The 13,299-nt window shown below is 46.5% G+C and overlaps 11 non-coding genes across 11 annotated transcripts; 2 read left to right on the top strand and 9 right to left on the bottom strand.

Annotated features, from left to right (window-relative positions):
• The first annotated feature begins 1,492 nt into the window (after positions 1 to 1,492).
• On the top strand, positions 1,493 to 1,564 carry trnad-guc (transfer RNA aspartic acid (anticodon GUC)). The gene has a single exon. It is a non-coding gene; the product is annotated as a tRNA-Asp (tRNA).
• Positions 1,565 to 1,961: 397 nt separating this feature from the next.
• On the bottom strand, positions 1,962 to 2,032 carry trnag-gcc (transfer RNA glycine (anticodon GCC)). The gene has a single exon. It is a non-coding gene; the product is annotated as a tRNA-Gly (tRNA).
• Positions 2,033 to 2,966: 934 nt separating this feature from the next.
• trnag-gcc (transfer RNA glycine (anticodon GCC)) lies at positions 2,967 to 3,037 on the bottom strand. Its single transcript has one exon. It is a non-coding gene; the product is annotated as a tRNA-Gly (tRNA).
• Positions 3,038 to 4,976: 1,939 nt separating this feature from the next.
• Positions 4,977 to 5,047, bottom strand: trnag-gcc (transfer RNA glycine (anticodon GCC)). The gene has a single exon. It is a non-coding gene; the product is annotated as a tRNA-Gly (tRNA).
• A 934-nt stretch (positions 5,048 to 5,981) lies between these two features.
• trnag-gcc (transfer RNA glycine (anticodon GCC)) lies at positions 5,982 to 6,052 on the bottom strand. Its single transcript has one exon. It is a non-coding gene; the product is annotated as a tRNA-Gly (tRNA).
• Positions 6,053 to 6,986: 934 nt separating this feature from the next.
• Positions 6,987 to 7,057, bottom strand: trnag-gcc (transfer RNA glycine (anticodon GCC)). The gene has a single exon. It is a non-coding gene; the product is annotated as a tRNA-Gly (tRNA).
• Positions 7,058 to 8,527: 1,470 nt separating this feature from the next.
• trnad-guc (transfer RNA aspartic acid (anticodon GUC)) lies at positions 8,528 to 8,599 on the top strand. Its single transcript has one exon. It is a non-coding gene; the product is annotated as a tRNA-Asp (tRNA).
• A 397-nt stretch (positions 8,600 to 8,996) lies between these two features.
• trnag-gcc (transfer RNA glycine (anticodon GCC)) lies at positions 8,997 to 9,067 on the bottom strand. The gene has a single exon. It is a non-coding gene; the product is annotated as a tRNA-Gly (tRNA).
• Positions 9,068 to 10,001: 934 nt separating this feature from the next.
• trnag-gcc (transfer RNA glycine (anticodon GCC)) lies at positions 10,002 to 10,072 on the bottom strand. The gene has a single exon. It is a non-coding gene; the product is annotated as a tRNA-Gly (tRNA).
• Positions 10,073 to 12,011: 1,939 nt separating this feature from the next.
• Positions 12,012 to 12,082, bottom strand: trnag-gcc (transfer RNA glycine (anticodon GCC)). Its single transcript has one exon. It is a non-coding gene; the product is annotated as a tRNA-Gly (tRNA).
• Positions 12,083 to 13,016: 934 nt separating this feature from the next.
• Positions 13,017 to 13,087, bottom strand: trnag-gcc (transfer RNA glycine (anticodon GCC)). Its single transcript has one exon. It is a non-coding gene; the product is annotated as a tRNA-Gly (tRNA).
• Between the last annotated feature and the right edge of the window lie 212 nt (positions 13,088 to 13,299).

Below are 13,299 nucleotides of genomic sequence, written 5' to 3'. Positions count from 1 at the left end.
TCGACCACTGAACCACCAATGCTCGCTTTTAGTCACACTTTGGCTCACAAAATCCTCTCAAGACACATTTCCACCTGCAGGACTCATAGTGCTTGCTCACTATAAGAAATACTAGAACACCACAGCCCCTCATTAGTACAGTGGTCAGTATCCATTGGCCATGCATGAAACCAGGAATGTGAAGATTCTTGGTTTAACTCAGTCCGAACGAAAAGAGCCAATTTATTTTGGTCACGCAAATGACCCAGCCTTATACCTTTGCCTGCAATCAGCCAGAGATTCAGCAGCAGGTGTACTACAATGCAGCCCAGATACTTTCCAATGTTGCAGACCAGGGCTTCATGCATGACAGGTAATTCTACCAATGAAACACCAACGCTTGTTAGCTCAAGAAAATGTGCCCCCAGAAATGAATTGGTCAGACTCACGTTTCCACCTGTAGTCTTCAAAGTTCTTGGACGTGTTGAGGAACGTATATTCACGGAGTTCCTCGTTAGAATAGTGGTCAGTATCACAGCCTGTCACGCGGGAGACCGGGGTTCAATTCGCAGTCGGGGAGTAAGGGAATATTACGCACAGTGCCGAACACATTCAACCTGGCGTTATTTGAGATGCATGAGGTGTCTGTGGGCAAGACGAGTCCATTGATAACTTGACAAGTTTAACGAAATTGCACCCACTATTCACTCTGGGACACTTTTTAGTTTGTGTCAGGATGGCCGGTCTAAGGTGCTGCGATCAGGTCACAGTCTCGTCTGGAAGTGTGGGTTTGAGTCCCACTTCTGAAGGGAGTTTTGAGGTCACCTTACGAAAAGTGAAATCACTGTCGTCGAGAACTATTTATTTCAGACGATCTGTTAAGTTAGGTTCGCCCGCTCAGTTTGATGTTCCATGAGATGTGACCATTCACACACTGTGTTTAAGTTGCGTTTTAAGAATTCATAATAATTATGCACTGCATTGGCCGGGAATCAAACCCGGTCCTCCCGCGTGGCAGGCAAGAATTCTACCACCGAACCACCAAAGCTCGCTATTAGTGTCACTTTGGCTCACAAAATCTTCTCGAGACACATTTCCACCTGCAGGACTCATAGTGCTTGCTCACTTTAAGAAATACTAGAACACCGCAGCCCCTCATTAGTACAGTGGTCAGTATCCATTGGCCATGCATGAAACCAGGAATGTGAAGATTCTTGGTTTAACTCAGTCCGAACGAAAAGAGCCAATTTGTTTTGGTCACGCAAATGACCCAGCCTTATACCTTTGCCTGCAATCAGCCAGAGATTCAGCAGCAGGTGCACTACAATGCAGCCCAGATACTTTCCAATGTTGCAGACCAGGGCTTCATGCATGACAGGTAATTCTACCAATGAAACACCAACGCTTGTTAGCTCAAGAAAATGTGCCCCCAGAAATGAATTGGTCAGACTCACGTTTCCACCTGTAGTCTTCAAAGTTCTTGGACGTGTTGAGGAACGTATTTACACAGAGTTCCTCGTTAGTATAGTGGTCAGTATCCCCGCCTGTCACGCGGGAGACCGGGGTTCAATTCCCCGACGGGGAGTTAGGGAATTTTACCCACAGTGCCGAACACATTCAACCTGGCGTTATTTGAGATGCATGAGGTGTCTGTGGGCAAGACGAGGCCATTGATAACTTGACAAGTTTAACGAAATTGCACCCACTATTCACTCTGGGACACTTTTTAGTTTGTGTCAGGATGGCCGGTCTAAGGTGCTGCGATCAGGTCACAGTCTCGTCTGGAAGTGTGGGTTTGAGTCCCACTTCTGAAGGGAGTTTTGAGGTCACCTTACGAAAAGTGAAATCACTGTCGTCAAGAACTATTTATTTCAGACGATCTGTTAAGTTAGGTTCGCCCGCTCAGTTTGATGTTCCATGAGATGTGACCATTCACACACTGTGTTTAAGTTGCGTTTTAAGAATTCATAATAATTATGCACTGCATTGGCCGGGAATCGAACCCGGGCCTCCCGCGTGGCAGGCGAGAATTCTACCACTGAACCACCAATGCTCGCTTTTAGTCCCACTTTGGCTCACAAAATCCTCTCAAGACACATTTCCACCTGCAGGACTCATAGTGCTTGCTCACTTTAAGAAATACTAGAACACCGCAGCCCCTCATTAGTACAGTGGTCAGTATCCATTGGCCATGCATGAAACCAGGAATGTGAAGATTCTTGGTTTAACTCAGTCCGAACGAAAAGAGCCAATTTGTTTTGGTCACGCAAATGACCCAGCCTTATACCTTTGCCTGCAATCAGCCAGAGATTCAGCAGCAGGTGCACTACAATGCAGCCCAGATACTTTCCAATGTTGCAGACCAGGGCTTCATGCATGACAGGTAATTCTACCAATGAAACACCAACGCTTGTTAGCTCAAGAAGTTGTGCCCCCAGAAATGAATTGGTCAGACTCACGTTTCCACCTGTAGTCTTCATAGTTCTTGGACGTGTTGAGGAACGTATATTCACAGAGTTCCTCGTTAGTATAGTGGTCAGTATCCCCGCCTGTCACGCTGGAGTCCGGGGTTCAATTCGCAGTCGGGGAGTAAGGGAATTTTACCCACAGTGCCGAACACATTCAACCTGGCGTTATTTGAGATGCATGAGGTGTCTGTGGGCAAGACGAGGCCATTGATAACTTGACAAGTTTAACGAAATTGCACCCACTATTCACTCTGGGACACTTTTTAGTTTGTGTCAGGATGGCCGGTCTAAGGTGCTGCGATCAGGTCACAGTCTCGTCTGGAAGTGTGGGTTTGAGTCCCACTTCTGAAGGGAGTTTTGAGGTCACCTTACGAAAAGTGAAATCACTGTCGTCAAGAACTATTTATTTCAGACGATCTGTTAAGTTAGGTTCGCCCGCTCAGTTTGATGTTCCATGAGATGTGACCATTCACACACTGTGTTTAAGTTGCGTTTTAAGAATTCATAATAATTATGCACTGCATTGGCCGGGAATCGAACCCGGGCCTCCCGCGTGGCAGGCGAGAATTCTACCACTGAACCACCAATGCTCGCTTTTAGTCCCACTTTGGCTCACAAAATCCTCTCAAGACACATTTCCACCTGCAGGACTCATAGTGCTTGCTCACTTTAAGAAATACTAGAACACCGCAGCCCCTCATTAGTACAGTGGTCAGTATCCATTGGCCATGCATGAAACCAGGAATGTGAAGATTCTTGGTTTAACTCAGTCCGAACGAAAAGAGCCAATTTGTTTTGGTCACGCAAATGACCCAGCCTTATACCTTTGCCTGCAATCAGCCAGAGATTCAGCAGCAGGTGCACTACAATGCAGCCCAGATACTTTCCAATGTTGCAGACCAGGGCTTCATGCATGACAGGTAATTCTACCAATGAAACACCAACGCTTGTTAGCTCAAGAAGTTGTGCCCCCAGAAATGAATTGGTCAGACTCACGTTTCCACCTGTAGTCTTCATAGTTCTTGGACGTGTTGAGGAACGTATATTCACAGAGTTCCTCGTTAGTATAGTGGTCAGTATCCCCGCCTGTCACGCGGGAGACCGGGGTTCAATTCGCAGTCGGGGAGTAAGGGAATTTTACCCACAGTGCCGAACACATTCAACCTGGCGTTATTTGAGATGCATGAGGTGTCTGTGGGCAAGACGAGGCCATTGATAACTTGACAAGTTTAACGAAATTGCACCCACTATTCACTCTGGGACACTTTTTAGTTTGTGTCAGGATGGCCGGTCTAAGGTGCTGCGATCAGGTCACAGTCTCGTCTGGAAGTGTGGGTTTGAGTCCCACTTCTGAAGGGAGTTTTGAGGTCACCTTACGAAAAGTGAAATCACTGTCGTCAAGAACTATTTATTTCAGACGATCTGTTAAGTTAGGTTCGCCCGCTCAGTTTGATGTTCCATGAGATGTGACCATTCACACACTGTGTTTAAGTTGCGTTTTAAGAATTCATAATAATTATGCACTGCATTGGCCGGGAATCGAACCCAGGCCTCCCGCGTGGCAGGCGAGAATTCTACCACTGAACCACCAATGCTCGCTTTTAGTCCCACTTTGGCTCACAAAATCCTCTCAAGACACATTTCCACCTGCAGGACTCATAGTGCTTGCTCACTATAAGAAATACTAGAACACCACAGCCCCTCATTAGTACAGTGGTCAGTATCCATTGGCCATGCATGAAACCAGGAATGTGAAGATTCTTGGTTTAACTCAGTCCGAACGAAAAGACTCAATTTGTTTTGGTCACGCAAATGACCCAGCCTTATACCTTTGCCTGCAATCAGCCAGAGATTCAGCAGCAGGTGCACTACAATGCAGCCCAGATACTTTCCAATGTTGCAGACCAGGGCTTCATGCATGACAGGTAATTCTACCAATGAAACACCAACGCTTGTTAGCTCAAGAAGTTGTGCCCCCAAAAATGAATTGGTCAGACTCACGTTTCCACCTGTAGTCTTCATAGTTCTTGGACGTGTTGAGGAACGTATATTCACAGAGTTCCTCGTTAGTATAGTGGTCAGTATCCCCGCCTGTCACGCGGGAGACCGGGGTTCAATTCGTAGTCGGGGAGTGTGGGAATTTTACCCACAGTGCCGAACACATTCAACCTGGCGTTATTTGAGATGCATGAGGTGTCTGTGGGCAAGACGAGGCCATTGATAACTTGACAAGTTTAACGAAATTGCACCCACTATTCACTCTGGGACACTTTTTAGTTTGTGTCAGGATGGCCGGTCTAAGGTGCTGCGATCAGGTCACAGTCTCGTCTGGAAGTGTGGGTTTGAGTCCCACTTCTGAAGGGAGTTTTGAGGTCACCTTACGAAAAGTGAAATCACTGTCGTCAAGAACTATTTATTTCAGACGATCTGTTAAGTTAGGTTCGCCCGCTCAGTTTGATGTTCCGTGAGATGTGACCATTCACACACTGTGTTTAAGTTGCGTTTTAAGAATTCATAATAATTATGCACTGCATTGGCCGGGAATCGAACCCGGGCCTCCCGCGTGGCAGGCGAGAATTCTACCACTGAACCACCAATGCTCGCTTTTAGTCCCACTTTGGCTCACAAAATCCTCTCAAGACACATTTCCACCTGCAGGACTCATAGTGCTTGCTCACTATAAGAAATACTAGAACACCACAGCCCCTCATTAGTACAGTGGTCAGTATCCATTGGCCATGCATGAAACCAGGAATGTGAAGATTCTTGGTTTAACTCAGTCCGAACGAAAAGACTCAATTTGTTTTGGTCACGCAAATGACCCAGCCTTATACCTTTGCCTGCAATCAGCCAGAGATTCAGCAGCAGGTGCACTACAATGCAGCCCAGATACTTTCCAATGTTGCAGACCAGGGCTTCATGCATGACAGGTAATTCTACCAATGAAACACCAACGCTTGTTAGCTCAAGAAGTTGTGCCCCCAAAAATGAATTGGTCAGACTCACGTTTCCACCTGTAGTCTTCATAGTTCTTGGACGTGTTGAGGAACATATATTCACAGAGTTCCTCGTTAGTATAGTGGTCAGTATCCCCGCCTGTCACGCTGGAGACCGGTGTTCAATTCGCAGTCGGGGAGTAAGGGAATTTTACCCACAGTGCCGAACACATTCAACCTGGCGTTATTTGAGATGCATGAGGTGTCTGTGGGCAAGACGAGGCCATTGATAACTTGACAAGTTTAACGAAATTGCACCCACTATTCACTCTGGGACACTTTTTAGTTTGTGTCAGGATGGCCGGTCTAAGGTGCTGCGATCAGGTCACAGTCTCGTCTGGAAGTGTGGGTTTGAGTCCCACTTCTGAAGGGAGTTTTGAGGTCACCTTACGAAAAGTGAAATCACTGTCGTCAAGAACTATTTATTTCAGACGATCTGTTAAGTTAGGTTCACCCGCTCAGTTTGATGTTCCGTGAGATGTGACCATTCACACACTGTGTTTAAGTTGCGTTTTAAGAATTCATAATTATTATGCACTGCATTGGCCGGGAATCGAACCCGGGCCTCCCGCGTGGCAGGCGAGAATTCTACCACTGAACCACCAATGCTCGCTTTTAGTCCCACTTTGGCTCACAAAATCCTCTCAAGACACATTTCCACCTGCAGGACTCATAGTGCTTGCTCACTATAAGAAATACTAGAACACCACAGCCCCTCATTAGTACAGTGGTCAGTATCCATTGGCCATGCATGAAACCAGGAATGTGAAGATTCTTGGTTTAACTCAGTCCGAACGAAAAGACTCAATTTGTTTTGGTCACGCAAATGACCCAGCCTTATACCTTTGCCTGCAATCAGCCAGAGATTCAGCAGCAGGTGCACTACAATGCAGCCCAGATACTTTCCAATGTTGCAGACCAGGGCTTCATGCATGACAGGTAATTCTACCAATGAAACACCAACGCTTGTTAGCTCAAGAAGTTGTGCCCCCAAAAATGAATTGGTCAGACTCACGTTTCCACCTGTAGTCTTCATAGTTCTTGGACGTGTTGAGGAACGTATATTCACAGAGTTCCTCGTTAGTATAGTGGTCAGTATCCCCGCCTGTCACGCGGGAGACCGGGGTTCAATTCGCAGTCGGGGAGTGTGGGAATTTTACCCACAGTGCCGAACACATTCAACCTGGCGTTATTTGAGATGCATGAGGTGTCTGTGGGCAAGACGAGGCCATTGATAACTTGACAAGTTTAACGAAATTGCACCCACTATTCACTCTGGGACACTTTTTAGTTTGTGTCAGGATGGCCGGTCTAAGGTGCTGCGATCAGGTCACAGTCTCGTCTGGAAGTGTGGGTTTGAGTCCCACTTCTGAAGGGAGTTTTGAGGTCACCTTACGAAAAGTGAAATCACTGTCGTCAAGAACTATTTATTTCAGACGATCTGTTAAGTTAGGTTCGCCCGCTCAGTTTGATGTTCCGTGAGATGTGACCATTCACACACTGTGTTTAAGTTGCGTTTTAAGAATTCATAATTATTATGCACTGCATTGGCCGGGAATCGAACCCGGGCCTCCCGCGTGGCAGGCGAGAATTCTACCACTGAACCACCAATGCTCGCTTTTAGTCCCACTTTGGCTCACAAAATCCTCTCAAGACACATTTCCACCTGCAGGACTCATAGTGCTTGCTCACTATAAGAAATACTAGAACACCACAGCCCCTCATTAGTACAGTGGTCAGTATCCATTGGCCATGCATGAAACCAGGAATGTGAAGATTCTTGGTTTAACTCAGTCCGAACGAAAAGAGCCAATTTATTTTGGTCACGCAAATGACCCAGCCTTATACCTTTGCCTGCAATCAGCCAGAGATTCAGCAGCAGGTGTACTACAATGCAGCCCAGATACTTTCCAATGTTGCAGACCAGGGCTTCATGCATGACAGGTAATTCTACCAATGAAACACCAACGCTTGTTAGCTCAAGAAAATGTGCCCCCAGAAATGAATTGGTCAGACTCACGTTTCCACCTGTAGTCTTCAAAGTTCTTGGACGTGTTGAGGAACGTATATTCACGGAGTTCCTCGTTAGAATAGTGGTCAGTATCACAGCCTGTCACGCGGGAGACCGGGGTTCAATTCGCAGTCGGGGAGTAAGGGAATATTACGCACAGTGCCGAACACATTCAACCTGGCGTTATTTGAGATGCATGAGGTGTCTGTGGGCAAGACGAGTCCATTGATAACTTGACAAGTTTAACGAAATTGCACCCACTATTCACTCTGGGACACTTTTTAGTTTGTGTCAGGATGGCCGGTCTAAGGTGCTGCGATCAGGTCACAGTCTCGTCTGGAAGTGTGGGTTTGAGTCCCACTTCTGAAGGGAGTTTTGAGGTCACCTTACGAAAAGTGAAATCACTGTCGTCGAGAACTATTTATTTCAGACGATCTGTTAAGTTAGGTTCGCCCGCTCAGTTTGATGTTCCATGAGATGTGACCATTCACACACTGTGTTTAAGTTGCGTTTTAAGAATTCATAATAATTATGCACTGCATTGGCCGGGAATCAAACCCGGTCCTCCCGCGTGGCAGGCAAGAATTCTACCACCGAACCACCAAAGCTCGCTATTAGTGTCACTTTGGCTCACAAAATCTTCTCGAGACACATTTCCACCTGCAGGACTCATAGTGCTTGCTCACTTTAAGAAATACTAGAACACCGCAGCCCCTCATTAGTACAGTGGTCAGTATCCATTGGCCATGCATGAAACCAGGAATGTGAAGATTCTTGGTTTAACTCAGTCCGAACGAAAAGAGCCAATTTGTTTTGGTCACGCAAATGACCCAGCCTTATACCTTTGCCTGCAATCAGCCAGAGATTCAGCAGCAGGTGCACTACAATGCAGCCCAGATACTTTCCAATGTTGCAGACCAGGGCTTCATGCATGACAGGTAATTCTACCAATGAAACACCAACGCTTGTTAGCTCAAGAAAATGTGCCCCCAGAAATGAATTGGTCAGACTCACGTTTCCACCTGTAGTCTTCAAAGTTCTTGGACGTGTTGAGGAACGTATTTACACAGAGTTCCTCGTTAGTATAGTGGTCAGTATCCCCGCCTGTCACGCGGGAGACCGGGGTTCAATTCCCCGACGGGGAGTTAGGGAATTTTACCCACAGTGCCGAACACATTCAACCTGGCGTTATTTGAGATGCATGAGGTGTCTGTGGGCAAGACGAGGCCATTGATAACTTGACAAGTTTAACGAAATTGCACCCACTATTCACTCTGGGACACTTTTTAGTTTGTGTCAGGATGGCCGGTCTAAGGTGCTGCGATCAGGTCACAGTCTCGTCTGGAAGTGTGGGTTTGAGTCCCACTTCTGAAGGGAGTTTTGAGGTCACCTTACGAAAAGTGAAATCACTGTCGTCAAGAACTATTTATTTCAGACGATCTGTTAAGTTAGGTTCGCCCGCTCAGTTTGATGTTCCATGAGATGTGACCATTCACACACTGTGTTTAAGTTGCGTTTTAAGAATTCATAATAATTATGCACTGCATTGGCCGGGAATCGAACCCGGGCCTCCCGCGTGGCAGGCGAGAATTCTACCACTGAACCACCAATGCTCGCTTTTAGTCCCACTTTGGCTCACAAAATCCTCTCAAGACACATTTCCACCTGCAGGACTCATAGTGCTTGCTCACTTTAAGAAATACTAGAACACCGCAGCCCCTCATTAGTACAGTGGTCAGTATCCATTGGCCATGCATGAAACCAGGAATGTGAAGATTCTTGGTTTAACTCAGTCCGAACGAAAAGAGCCAATTTGTTTTGGTCACGCAAATGACCCAGCCTTATACCTTTGCCTGCAATCAGCCAGAGATTCAGCAGCAGGTGCACTACAATGCAGCCCAGATACTTTCCAATGTTGCAGACCAGGGCTTCATGCATGACAGGTAATTCTACCAATGAAACACCAACGCTTGTTAGCTCAAGAAGTTGTGCCCCCAGAAATGAATTGGTCAGACTCACGTTTCCACCTGTAGTCTTCATAGTTCTTGGACGTGTTGAGGAACGTATATTCACAGAGTTCCTCGTTAGTATAGTGGTCAGTATCCCCGCCTGTCACGCTGGAGTCCGGGGTTCAATTCGCAGTCGGGGAGTAAGGGAATTTTACCCACAGTGCCGAACACATTCAACCTGGCGTTATTTGAGATGCATGAGGTGTCTGTGGGCAAGACGAGGCCATTGATAACTTGACAAGTTTAACGAAATTGCACCCACTATTCACTCTGGGACACTTTTTAGTTTGTGTCAGGATGGCCGGTCTAAGGTGCTGCGATCAGGTCACAGTCTCGTCTGGAAGTGTGGGTTTGAGTCCCACTTCTGAAGGGAGTTTTGAGGTCACCTTACGAAAAGTGAAATCACTGTCGTCAAGAACTATTTATTTCAGACGATCTGTTAAGTTAGGTTCGCCCGCTCAGTTTGATGTTCCATGAGATGTGACCATTCACACACTGTGTTTAAGTTGCGTTTTAAGAATTCATAATAATTATGCACTGCATTGGCCGGGAATCGAACCCGGGCCTCCCGCGTGGCAGGCGAGAATTCTACCACTGAACCACCAATGCTCGCTTTTAGTCCCACTTTGGCTCACAAAATCCTCTCAAGACACATTTCCACCTGCAGGACTCATAGTGCTTGCTCACTTTAAGAAATACTAGAACACCGCAGCCCCTCATTAGTACAGTGGTCAGTATCCATTGGCCATGCATGAAACCAGGAATGTGAAGATTCTTGGTTTAACTCAGTCCGAACGAAAAGAGCCAATTTGTTTTGGTCACGCAAATGACCCAGCCTTATACCTTTGCCTGCAATCAGCCAGAGATTCAGCAGCAGGTGCACTACAATGCAGCCCAGATACTTTCCAATGTTGCAGACCAGGGCTTCATGCATGACAGGTAATTCTACCAATGAAACACCAACGCTTGTTAGCTCAAGAAGTTGTGCCCCCAGAAATGAATTGGTCAGACTCACGTTTCCACCTGTAGTCTTCATAGTTCTTGGACGTGTTGAGGAACGTATATTCACAGAGTTCCTCGTTAGTATAGTGGTCAGTATCCCCGCCTGTCACGCGGGAGACCGGGGTTCAATTCGCAGTCGGGGAGTAAGGGAATTTTACCCACAGTGCCGAACACATTCAACCTGGCGTTATTTGAGATGCATGAGGTGTCTGTGGGCAAGACGAGGCCATTGATAACTTGACAAGTTTAACGAAATTGCACCCACTATTCACTCTGGGACACTTTTTAGTTTGTGTCAGGATGGCCGGTCTAAGGTGCTGCGATCAGGTCACAGTCTCGTCTGGAAGTGTGGGTTTGAGTCCCACTTCTGAAGGGAGTTTTGAGGTCACCTTACGAAAAGTGAAATCACTGTCGTCAAGAACTATTTATTTCAGACGATCTGTTAAGTTAGGTTCGCCCGCTCAGTTTGATGTTCCATGAGATGTGACCATTCACACACTGTGTTTAAGTTGCGTTTTAAGAATTCATAATAATTATGCACTGCATTGGCCGGGAATCGAACCCAGGCCTCCCGCGTGGCAGGCGAGAATTCTACCACTGAACCACCAATGCTCGCTTTTAGTCCCACTTTGGCTCACAAAATCCTCTCAAGACACATTTCCACCTGCAGGACTCATAGTGCTTGCTCACTATAAGAAATACTAGAACACCACAGCCCCTCATTAGTACAGTGGTCAGTATCCATTGGCCATGCATGAAACCAGGAATGTGAAGATTCTTGGTTTAACTCAGTCCGAACGAAAAGACTCAATTTGTTTTGGTCACGCAAATGACCCAGCCTTATACCTTTGCCTGCAATCAGCCAGAGATTCAGCAGCAGGTGCACTACAATGCAGCCCAGATACTTTCCAATGTTGCAGACCAGGGCTTCATGCATGACAGGTAATTCTACCAATGAAACACCAACGCTTGTTAGCTCAAGAAGTTGTGCCCCCAAAAATGAATTGGTCAGACTCACGTTTCCACCTGTAGTCTTCATAGTTCTTGGACGTGTTGAGGAACGTATATTCACAGAGTTCCTCGTTAGTATAGTGGTCAGTATCCCCGCCTGTCACGCGGGAGACCGGGGTTCAATTCGTAGTCGGGGAGTGTGGGAATTTTACCCACAGTGCCGAACACATTCAACCTGGCGTTATTTGAGATGCATGAGGTGTCTGTGGGCAAGACGAGGCCATTGATAACTTGACAAGTTTAACGAAATTGCACCCACTATTCACTCTGGGACACTTTTTAGTTTGTGTCAGGATGGCCGGTCTAAGGTGCTGCGATCAGGTCACAGTCTCGTCTGGAAGTGTGGGTTTGAGTCCCACTTCTGAAGGGAGTTTTGAGGTCACCTTACGAAAAGTGAAATCACTGTCGTCAAGAACTATTTATTTCAGACGATCTGTTAAGTTAGGTTCGCCCGCTCAGTTTGATGTTCCGTGAGATGTGACCATTCACACACTGTGTTTAAGTTGCGTTTTAAGAATTCATAATAATTATGCACTGCATTGGCCGGGAATCGAACCCGGGCCTCCCGCGTGGCAGGCGAGAATTCTACCACTGAACCACCAATGCTCGCTTTTAGTCCCACTTTGGCTCACAAAATCCTCTCAAGACACATTTCCACCTGCAGGACTCATAGTGCTTGCTCACTATAAGAAATACTAGAACACCACAGCCCCTCATTAGTACAGTGGTCAGTATCCATTGGCCATGCATGAAACCAGGAATGTGAAGATTCTTGGTTTAACTCAGTCCGAACGAAAAGACTCAATTTGTTTTGGTCACGCAAATGACCCAGCCTTATACCTTTGCCTGCAATCAGCCAGAGATTCAGCAGCAGGTGCACTACAATGCAGCCCAGATACTTTCCAATGTTGCAGACCAGGGCTTCATGCATGACAGGTAATTCTACCAATGAAACACCAACGCTTGTTAGCTCAAGAAGTTGTGCCCCCAAAAATGAATTGGTCAGACTCACGTTTCCACCTGTAGTCTTCATAGTTCTTGGACGTGTTGAGGAACATATATTCACAGAGTTCCTCGTTAGTATAGTGGTCAGTATCCCCGCCTGTCACGCTGGAGACCGGTGTTCAATTCGCAGTCGGGGAGTAAGGGAATTTTACCCACAGTGCCGAACACATTCAACCTGGCGTTATTTGAGATGCATGAGGTGTCTGTGGGCAAGACGAGGCCATTGATAACTTGACAAGTTTAACGAAATTGCACCCACTATTCACTCTGGGACACTTTTTAGTTTGTGTCAGGATGGCCGGTCTAAGGTGCTGCGATCAGGTCACAGTCTCGTCTGGAAGTGTGGGTTTGAGTCCCACTTCTGAAGGGAGTTTTGAGGTCACCTTACGAAAAGTGAAATCACTGTCGTCAAGAACTATTTATTTCAGACGATCTGTTAAGTTAGGTTCGCCCGCTCAGTTTGATGTTCCGTGAGATGTGACCATTCACACACTGTGTTTAAGTTGCGTTTTAAGAATTCATAATTATTATGCACTGCATTGGCCGGGAATCGAACCCGGGCCTCCCGCGTGGCAGGCGAGAATTCTACCACTGAACCACCAATGCTCGCTTTTAGTCCCACTTTGGCTCACAAAATCCTCTCAAGACACATTTCCACCTGCAGGACTCATAGTGCTTGCTCACTATAAGAAATACTAGAACACCACAGCCCCTCATTAGTACAGTGGTCAGTATCCATTGGCCATGCATGAAACCAGGAATGTGAAGATTCTTGGTTTAACTCAGTCCGAACGAAAAGACTCAATTTGTTTTGGTCA

Source organism: Gadus macrocephalus, chromosome 4, assembly GCF_031168955.1.
Source record: "Gadus macrocephalus chromosome 4, ASM3116895v1".
NCBI lineage: Eukaryota > Metazoa > Chordata > Actinopteri > Gadiformes > Gadidae > Gadus > Gadus macrocephalus.
Note: the sequence above shows the minus strand (reverse complement) of the source record. Positions and strands in the feature narration are given on the sequence as shown.